Below are 10,682 nucleotides of genomic sequence, written 5' to 3'. Positions count from 1 at the left end.
ACTTTTTTATTAAATCAAAGGGCCATAACTCTTCTATTTAAGATCTGCCAAAAGTGGCGATCGAACTTGGCTAAACCCTTAAGGCATTTCACTTTGTTACCAAGTTTTAACGATATCAGTTTTAACATTTGTTAGTTATAACACAGAAACTGCAGAAAAATGACATTTGTAGTAAATTAAATGGTCATAACTCTAATAAATAACATCCGCTGAAAGAGTTGATCGAACGTGGCCAGGCACTTAAAGCGTTCAACCTTGTTACCAAGTTTGGAGAAAATCGGTTGATATTTATTATAGGTATTATACGGAAGTGGCGGAAACTGACTTTTTATTTAAGCAAAGTACCATAACTACGCTAAGTAAGGTCCGTTGAAAGTTGCGATCGAACTTGGCCGAGTCATTAAGGCATTTAACCTTGTTATTAGGTCTGAAGAAAATCGGTTTACATTTGATACCCTTATTGCACGGAAATGGTAGAAAATTTCGTTTTTAGTAATTCAAAGCATAACTCCGCTTAATAAGGTCCATCGACAGTCGCGATCGAACTTGGCCGAGCCCTTTAGGTATTTAACCGTGTCACCAAATTTGTAGAAAACCAGTTTACATTTGTTACAGTTATTGCACGGAAACAAAGTATTAGAGACAGAGAGACAGATGAGTAAAGTATTAGAGACAGAGAGACAGATGAGTGTAGAAATTTTGAGCTGATACCTAAAGAAATGCATAATGTATTTAAATGGAATTTTCAGCTCCCGTTTACATTTAGGGAGTAGGATGACTAGTTCGCCCGTTGTCAATCAATATAATGTGATCGGGTGGGGTGTGTTTCTTAGTGTCTTCGACGGCATACTTCAGTGATATAGCACTATATTAAGAGGCCCAAGAGGCCCAAGGGCCTTATTGGTACTCTGGCTACCTTAGCAATAATCATATAGGAAATTAATTAGATATAGTGTCATGGTAGCCATCGTCATTTTGGATTAACCAGAGATGTAACAACACTTTGTCAGGACCATGTCATGGATCATTTCATACATGTTTAAGCCAAATAGTACCGGTAAAACTTATAAAGAGGTTCAAAATGTGTTTTCAAGATGGCAGCTCTGACGGCCATCTTGGATTTCGGGATGGCGGCTGTGGGGGCTATCTTGAATTTCAGATCGACCCAAAAATAACAACACTTTGTCGAGACCATGTCAGGATCATTTCATGTAGGTTTCAGGTAAATCGCACTGGTAGAATTTGAGTAGAATTTCAAAATGTGAAAAAGCTGACGCACTGCGGACGGCGGACCTTAAAAGGGCAAGACTTCCACTATACAAGAAGACACAATACAAACAGCACAAACATGCCACATGTTTCGAAAACACGCTCCGCACACTACATACACACTGCACATCGCATACACGAGAGGTCGTCCTTACATGACCCTGACTGTTAATAGGACGTTTATTTATCAAACAAACAAAATGAATTTGATGTGGATTCAGATGAGCATTGTGTTGGTTTGTTACGGATTCTTTAACATTTGATCTGAATCCCAACCTACAGTTGTAATTGCCCGTGTGTATTCAGTTGATAAATTGAAAAATATCTTTATTCAATTGTCGATAGAAGACAGAACAACAAATGCATAATTTAAGTCTTTTGTTTCACAATTGATTTCCTATTGGAGAACTCTGAATCGATAATCACATCTTATTAACAATCTGTTTTCTGCTTGAGTTGATATGATGATAGCAATTATTTGTTTGGCGGTCTAATTACTGTACAAACAATCCCTTTAGTGGTAATAACGATTTAAAATGAGGCGAGCTTGAAATATATACATTGTTTAAAACATAATACACAATGAAGCTGTAACTTGCTTAACCAAACCTATTGATACTTTAAAGAATTATAGTCAAAACCAAAGTCTCTAGTCTTTTCGTTTGTAATTCCTTAACATTAGGTTGTGTAATGTAATATATGTTGGTTTATTCAATATGACTCGAGGTTTGGTGTTTATTTGTAGAATAATATTGTACAGTGTAGCAAAACAAAGCCTATTTATAACTGCATATGACCTGCAAGCAATCTGTTTGAAATACAGATCGACCTTTATTTTCAATCCGTTCCTTAGATAACATAGCAGCATCCCAATAGGGATCACGTTCTGACGACATTTTTATATTGACAAATCAAATGTCCTGAATGGTACAAAACAGTTTGTAAGAAAGAGATGTCGTTTTCAGTTTTGAACTAAAATGCATTTTAGTAAATTGAACTAAAGACATTCAGAACAAAAGTCATAAGACGTGACCCCTAATGCGATGTTGTCAGATCCTCCATGAAACGGAGTGAAAATAAGGTATTTCAATAAGATAGATCATGTATATATATAAGGTGGCACATTCTATTTAAGTTGTTTATTACGATGGGTGAAGACGCCTTAATCATTTACTCTGTTAATGGTCATAACACTTATCGGGGCGTTAAATTAGTCTTGGGTCGAGTCAATCAGCGTGCAATTGCTAACTAAGACTCTACTACACCTTTGTTTTTATAGTTGTTTGTATAGCAACAGACTTCACTTCACAAGAGGCAAAGATTGGTGAGGATTGATCATCTTATTTGATTTAGAATAATTCGTCATTTGACTCCAGTGACATGATTTCTACACTGGTACGTTCTAATGATTGGTTTCATAGATGAAATAAAAGTCACAATATAGGAATTGCCTACATTGTTTTAAACATTTTATTTGTGGCAGTGGTCAGTCGTAATACAAATGTTTACAAGTCTCAGGATTGCTTATTGGGGGATACCGTCATTGCCATATTCACAACTAAAACCAGAGGACAATGTGCGTTTAATTGCGGGGGACAAAATGGCGCTGGATTCTCCTATGTTCCCGATTCCGGAAAATGTACAATATTTAAGCAAATGTTTTCCGACCAATCAAGATGCGGAATGTCTTCAAATCTATATGGTAGCATCGGTAAGTTTATTCAGCACGTGTCTATAAACTATTAATATCTTGATGCAATAACATGACACACTTGCTTACTTATTTGTTTATATCCGAATCCTTATATAATAAATTTCAACAATGAAGATGTTTAACATTTCTTTAAAATGAAATGTTTGATTTCTTATAATATGATGTAAATTGAGAAAAACACATAAAGTTAACTGAACTACGTTAACTTAAATCGTCTTATGGTAGCGCTTGTTTTAACACTCTACCATTTACTCAATCTGATTAAAATACAGATCCTTAAATCATATGTCCAGAGACTGCACTCAAGACACGTGATTTGTCAATATTAAATAATGTTGACAACAGTTTATTTGACATTCCTCTCCTTAACTTAACAAGTAAGAGTGCCACAGCCATGCGACTCGTTCTGTTTTTTGTACAGCGTATGTCGGATAGATACACGAGTATAAATATCATTAAAGTGTAGAGTAAATAGCAATCTGATTAAAATACTAATCCTTAAACTACTCCGTTCCAGGGGTCATGTTCGGATGACGTTTACTTGCATTTTCTACACATTGCTACATCAATAGATATCGTCATTTTGTCCCATTATGCATTTTACTTTGTTGTGCTATTTTGGCGAGATGACTACCTACACGAAAATAATTTGTATATTAACGAACTTAGTATGCATACAGTCGTGTGATCCCACATTTTTATCGCACACATCACATTTTAGAACGTTTGGTTGATTTATATTACAAAATCAATAGCTATTAGAAATGCGTTATCGTAATTAAGTCAAAAGAGTCTCCTTTTACCCCTATTAGATTAATGTATTATTAACAGCCATGGTCATTTCAGGACGGCTTTCCATACATGTGATGTGCTGCGTGTGTGTAGTACGTAGTGCGGATTTTAGGAGGCTGAAGTATCATTAGTGTTGTGTTTTGTAATATAGGAACTCTTGCACTCTTTATTGTGCAAACTCATTGAAGCATGCCACTGAAAACACCAAACAAGCACACCTCACACGATCACATTATACCGACAACGGACAAACCAGTCGCCCTACTTCGTTTGTGCTAACTCTATGCAGGGACAGACATTTATAGACTCGGTCAGGGGACAGAGCCTCGAGTCGTCCACACAAGGGCGAGCATTCAACCGAAGGTCAAAAGTACGGTGATAATGAGGCGTAAGGAAGAAGTCACTTAGTAAGAAGAGAGGAGATAGTATCCAGAATCTGGTCGCCTTTTTCGAATATGCAATAGGAGCAGCAGGTGCTATTTTAATGCCAAACCTCAACGGCAAAAGTTTAAGGTGTTTTTAAGTGAGACCCTTGTTTGTACACACACAAAAACGTAGTTTTCATAGATGAATTACATAATTATATTATCCCAGATAACCAGGTTAGGATTTGGGTTCAGTCCCCTGGTCGATACACAGAAATGTCTATAAAAAAGGAAGTTTCAGCTCCTGCTTAGCGCTCATCATTAAGGTATTGGGACGACTGGTTCGCTCGTTGTCAGTATAATATGACCGGATGGGATGTGTTGCTTGGTGCTTTCTTCAGTGATATAGCACTATAAAAAGGGCAAGTGGTCCACTATACAAGAAGCACAACACGAATAAACCGCAGTCTCCCAAAACACGCACTACACACCTAATACACTCAACACACAACATACATGGGAGGCTGTTCTTACATGACCCTGGCTGTTAATAGGGTGTTAATGTAATCAAACAAACAAATAAAGAATATATTTCTGTTTGAGTGTCTTCAAGTGTTTGAATATCACTCGATAATGTATTGGGTTTTTTTTAATTATTATTTGCACTCACGATCCATGCCGTCCACATCGCATATCATGTAACGTTGTGCGTGCCAACAACTGCTTGTCTTAAAAAAGAGTTCACGTACCCCGATAAATATTTTTTATAATTAAGTATCCATTCAGGAATCATGGCATTTTTATTTCGTATTGAAACTACGAAAGAGTTCACGTACCCCGATAAATAATTTTTTATAATTAAGTATCCATTCAGGAATCATGGCATTTTTATTTCGTATTGAAACTACAATGCCTTTAATTAAACAGAAGTTAATTTTGAGTCATATTCCTCCACAGATACATGCGATTCTACAGTGCTCTTGAGAGAGGAATTTAGGGTAAACTACACTATTCACCGCCCGATGAGTGGAGATTACTCTTTGGCCAGATATAGATGTATGGAATACAACGATGTCAGGGCAACAGAGTACTGTCCAATTTCCAAATGCGACCAATTCTGGACACCCGCCTCCCTGTCTTGTTCAGGTATGGCAGTGGTTTAATTTGCAGGTTATTATTAGTAAAAGCATGTTTCATTCTATGCCCTCCAATGTATTTGTTGCAACAAGAATTGTATGTAAGGCGTACAGTATGTAGCTAATATAGTTGTGAACGTTTAGTTTATATTATGATGAAGTAAAATTTATAATTATCTTCCCTTTTGTGCTTTTAGAAAAGGATTTGTTTGACATCAACCGCCGACAATGGGAAGGAATTGTGTCGTGTACAATAAAAGGAATAACATGTCAACGATGGGACAGCAACTGGCCACACGAACATTCACTTTTTAATAAAAGAAGTGACCTTCACAATTGGTGTCAGTTAAATATAGACGCTCGACCCTTCTGCTATACAACTGACCCAGATACTCGTTGGGACTATTGTCCTGTTGGTGAAATACTGGGTTGTGACACGTCCCCGCCCAAGACTCTACCACTGAAAGATGTCACACTCGAGATACCCAATTCGACTTGATGTCAGTCGGCCGATACAAGTGTACATCTTTGGAACAAAAAAACCCTGAAGAAAGTTGTCCAGTGACGAAATGCCTTTCTGACGGTTCCTGGTCCAGTGCAAACGTATCATGTTCAGGTAAAAACCTATTAGGTAGATGTATTTATATAAAGTGTTTTTCCTATGTGGCTGATAACAATGTTTGTTCCAAGTCTGTTTATTCAGACCATTGTCCGCTCATAGTCACCATTTTTGACACTGAACTTTTTCTGTGACCGATCGAAATAAAAAACAGTCGCCATCTTAAAACCTAATTTTGAATTTTAACAGTGCAATTTATCTAAAATTTGCCTGACCAAGTGTTGTCAATCCGAAATCCAAACTTGAAAAACCTGTTCAATGTTCCGTCACAGTTACTGGTGCTTGACAGGTGTACATGTATGAATTTTAAGGAAGGTCAGCCCAAGGTATGAAGTTATTTTAGACACTAACAAAACATTGGACTGTCTGACCAAAATCAAAGATGGATGCCCTATTAATCACGTGTTTAAGGACAAGAGAACTCGCATGTAACCATGTTATAGCAAAAGCACCGTAAAAATATTTAGAGCAAGAACACAATAATAAAAAAGGGTCTAGCTTAATCACGTGATCAATGAAATGTTCTCTTCTCATTTGCTGCAAAAATCAACAAGCAATGGATGAAGTTCTTAAAAATCTTTAAAAAAAATCGTATTACCAGAAATTATTTAATCTTGATATACATGTATTTGACAACTGACTTTAAACTGTTAACCGTTTGAACAACAGGGCCCTGATTTAGGTTACAGATTGAAACAAAGACATACATGAAAACATTATTTATCCTGCAACTGTCCCACATACTGACCGATAACTACTGCCGGATAAACTTGTGCTTTATCCGTCAATACGAATGCTTTATCCGTCAATACGATCACGTGAATTTGTTCCATATCTGACGGAACTTTTTCTAACTTGACACAGAACTTGAACCTTCCGGTGAATGGAACGTCATTCAGTCCCGCTAAAACGTGACGTCACATTCACCGGAATGACGTCATTTTTACGCTATCGAAAATCTCGTATGGCGGTGTCGTCTTTTTCTTGGCTCATGGCAAAGGTATGTATTGCAAAATAATTCTTTAATAGGTATTTATTGTTTTTTGAGTATTTTCATTTTGTTTGAGCGATGTATCATACTGAATAGAATTACGGATACTGTTTGTGAATGCGCTTATTTATTTCCCACGGCAGTAAACAGGAGTACATTCTCATTCGGTATATAGTGAATGGATCTTTACCTCCGCATCAAAGATCTACTTCAAGCTTCTCGCTTGGGGCAAAACTAAGTAAATAACTGTCAATTTGCTATCGGTTTGAATGTCATAATGGTTGCAGGATAAACAGAATACACGGTTAGTATCTTACAATACAAGTTTTATTTTGGTGCTCGACACGGAAAGCCGAGATGACTCGGCAAAGCCTCGTCATCTCGGCTTTCCTAAGTCTCGCACCAAAATAAACCTTGTATTGTAAGATACTAACCATGTATTCTCTATATATTTACCCATTGTACCTATCAGATTATTGAAGTGTATTCAGTGATTTTATCAATTTGACATATTTAATGTTTGTAGAGTATTTCATTCCAACACATCTGTTAATTCAGAAGGCTTTTGAAATTTAAGTAATTTCCACCCCTTTTAGCCCCTGGGGATAAGCCAGGACCAATATGGATATGATTAAAATGCGATCTAAAGCTAAAAAGATATACCAAATCATACTCATTTCGTACACATATTGAGCAAAATGTGTTAATAAATGCCTTTTTCTTAAATAAACTATAATGAATTTGACCCCCTCCCCAGGGGAATATCTTGAGACCACAGGCATATGAAATTATTTGTAGATGGCCTATTATACATCTTTCAATCAACGAAGTAAACTTGGTTCTATCAAATCTGTGAATTCAGAAGTAATTGCTGTTTTGTTTTAGCACACCATGTGTTAGATGGTGAGCTATTCAAATCGCCTTTTATCCGTGGTCCGTGGCAGTCCGTCCTTTCGTCCGTTAACAATTCTTGTTACCGTTATTTCTCAGAAATTGCTGAAGGGACCTGTCTCAAATGTTGTGTTGGTTACCCTAGGGCCCTAGTTGTGGATATTGCATTTTGGGACCGATTGGTGAACAGGCTGCCATCTTGAATTTTGATAGTTGGAGTTAATTATCACTATTTCTCAGAAAGTACTGAATTGAACTGCCTCAAATTTCATATGCAGGTGACCCTAGGGCCTTAGTTGCGAATATTGCATTTTGGGACCATTTGATGTAGAAGATGGTCAAGTGGCCGCCATCTTGAATTTTGAAAATTAAGGTTGTTCCGATTATTTTTCAGAAAGTACTGAAGATCTGTCTCAAATTTTATATGTACGATATAGTCAAAGTTTGAAAAATAGAGAAAAGATCCATCTTTCCATTTTTGGTGGAAGCCAAGATCCCTCTGGTATTTCTTGTTAAGATTTAGTCCCTATGAACAACATTTAGAAGAATAGTTTTAAAATTTTAGTCCTTTTCGTCCCGCCTTCTGGCCCCTAGCCTATTTTACCTCTGTGGTCTTAAATAAAGGTCAATGCCATTAATTTAAAAAGAACTTGGTAGTGCTTCAACCTAGCATGCCACATATCCAATATCACGATGGATGACGACGGAAGAAACACGATGACTATATATTACCCTGACAGATCGGAATACCTAACCAGAACTGTCGCCAGAGTGGACTACTTGTATACTACCTGTATAACCACCGCTGCTTAAAATCATTATTAATTTTATTGCAGTTCCCTATATAATTCACTCAACTCTTTATTTCGGGGTTCTGTGTACCAAATTTAGTTAAGTATTTTAGGAGGAGTTTGCCGGGGAAATGTGTGTCTACAGACAGACGACGTACGGACAACCTGATTCCAGTAGTCCCCTCCCCTCTTAACGACGTCGTTATAATAAAAAAACAAAGTCCTGCGATAGGTATTGGTTCATGTTTAGTCTAAGATGGCCATGGAAAAGGAAATTATATAGGACAATAGGACATTCGGTTTATAGATAAACATTTGATTTTTTTATCATTACCGCATTTGAATCTTACCTGATGTTTAACGATTCTAATATGATCTCGTTATTTCTTATGCTATTCCTATTTCTGAAAATATGATTATGTATCGAATATTATATAATTAAAAACATCACTTTTTATTTTGTAATCTGCAGAAAAAGACTGCTATGACCCTATCAATTTGACATATGATGGACGTGTTACTTGCACTACAACCGGGATTAGTTGTCAACGTTGGGATAGCACATATCCACACCAAGAAGCATATGAATATAGAAATATAGGAATAGCCAACCGCTGCATTATGGAAGACGAAAAGAGACCATGGTGTTTTACAACAAACCCTGATGTTTGGTGGGATTATTGTCCAGTGGATATCTGCGTCTAATAACATTGCCTTTCAATGTATGATTTTCTGTCAATTTTATCCATTCCTATTATCTCAATAACTGTTGCAAATATCCGTCAGCTTGTGTATTAAGTTTTATGTCAATAAAATATACCATAGTAAATCTACTTCCTCTTATTTGTAAATATTATATAAAAATGAAACAAAATTGATTACACTGAATACAAAAAAGGCTTGATTTGTTTTGTTTTATTAGATTAAGGTCCTGTCTATAAAAGTGGTAGTTTCTGCTCCTGCTTAGCGCTCAGCATACAGGGAATGGGACGACTGGTTCGCCCGTTGTCAGTATATTGTGACCGGGTTGAGTGTGTTGCTTGGTGTCTTCGGCGGCATGCTTCAGTGATATAGCACTATGAAAGGGCAAAAGTTCCACTATACAAGAAGACACAACATGAATATACCGTAGTCTCCCAAAACACGCACCACACCGCATACATGGGAGGCCGTCCTTACATGACCATAGCTGTTAATAGGACGTTAATGAATCAAACAAATAAAATTATCACCAAGGGCAAACAAGGACGGCCTCCCGTGTGTTCTATCTTACTATTGATTGATCAGCTGGAGTGATATTACAGATCAGTATTTAAATCAGATATTGTGTGCTTGATTTATTGGATTATTCAATGAGGACAAATTGCTATGTTGATGTCGATTTAGTGCAGGTATAGTTTTGATAATACGTTACCGGATCATCCATTTACACAACACAAATAGATACTCGTGTGGTCGATTTTCATTATTCTATCTACACGAACGTGACAGAAACAGAATAGCACCCTGTAGGACTCCTCTCATTGGCTTTGCTATTTCAGGAAAAGGTGAACTTGGAACGGGTTTCATTCGGATTAAAATACAGACCCCATTCTCAATTCGATCCATAGAGGATTTGGCCAGGCAGCGGGGTTTTGCTTCAACCATTTGGGTGTCTTTGGGCGACAACTTTTTTCCTATCCGAGAGTAGAGCGAGAACTTGTTCTCATGAAACAACATTAAATATGGCGATAGCCGGAGTAGGGAACTTGGAACCATAAGCAATTTATTAATTTAAAGATGACTTTCTTATATTGAAGATGAAACCGAATCGGAGACACCATTTTATACACATATAACAATCCTGACAACCCACACCTTTTGATATTGAACGTTAATTGTTTAAAAATAATTCATATTCAATAAAAAATATTTCACTGATTTAATGTAATCTGATCAGTCAAGTGACATTCGTGCCAGCCAGAATCTGATCAGTCAAGTGACATTCGTGCCAGCCAGACATTTAAAACTTGTCAATAAACAAACTTCACAGCATATTACGACCTGTTAGTGCTTATTTTTTTTTAAATCACATTTACATCAGTATTTTTAATATTATAATCACGTTTCGCAGC

At 36.8% G+C, this 10,682-nt stretch overlaps 1 pseudogene; it reads left to right on the top strand.

Moving 5' to 3' along the window:
• The first annotated feature begins 5,054 nt into the window (after nucleotides 1-5,054).
• On the top strand, nucleotides 5,055-9,373 carry LOC138319876 (plasminogen-like; annotated as a pseudogene).
• Nucleotides 9,374-10,682: the final 1,309 nt, after the last annotated feature.

Source organism: Argopecten irradians, chromosome 3, assembly GCF_041381155.1.
Source record: "Argopecten irradians isolate NY chromosome 3, Ai_NY, whole genome shotgun sequence".
Classification (NCBI taxonomy): Eukaryota; Metazoa; Mollusca; class Bivalvia; order Pectinida; family Pectinidae; genus Argopecten; species Argopecten irradians.
The sequence above is the reverse complement of the archived record's forward strand: the minus strand, read 5'-3'. Positions and strand labels throughout refer to the sequence as shown.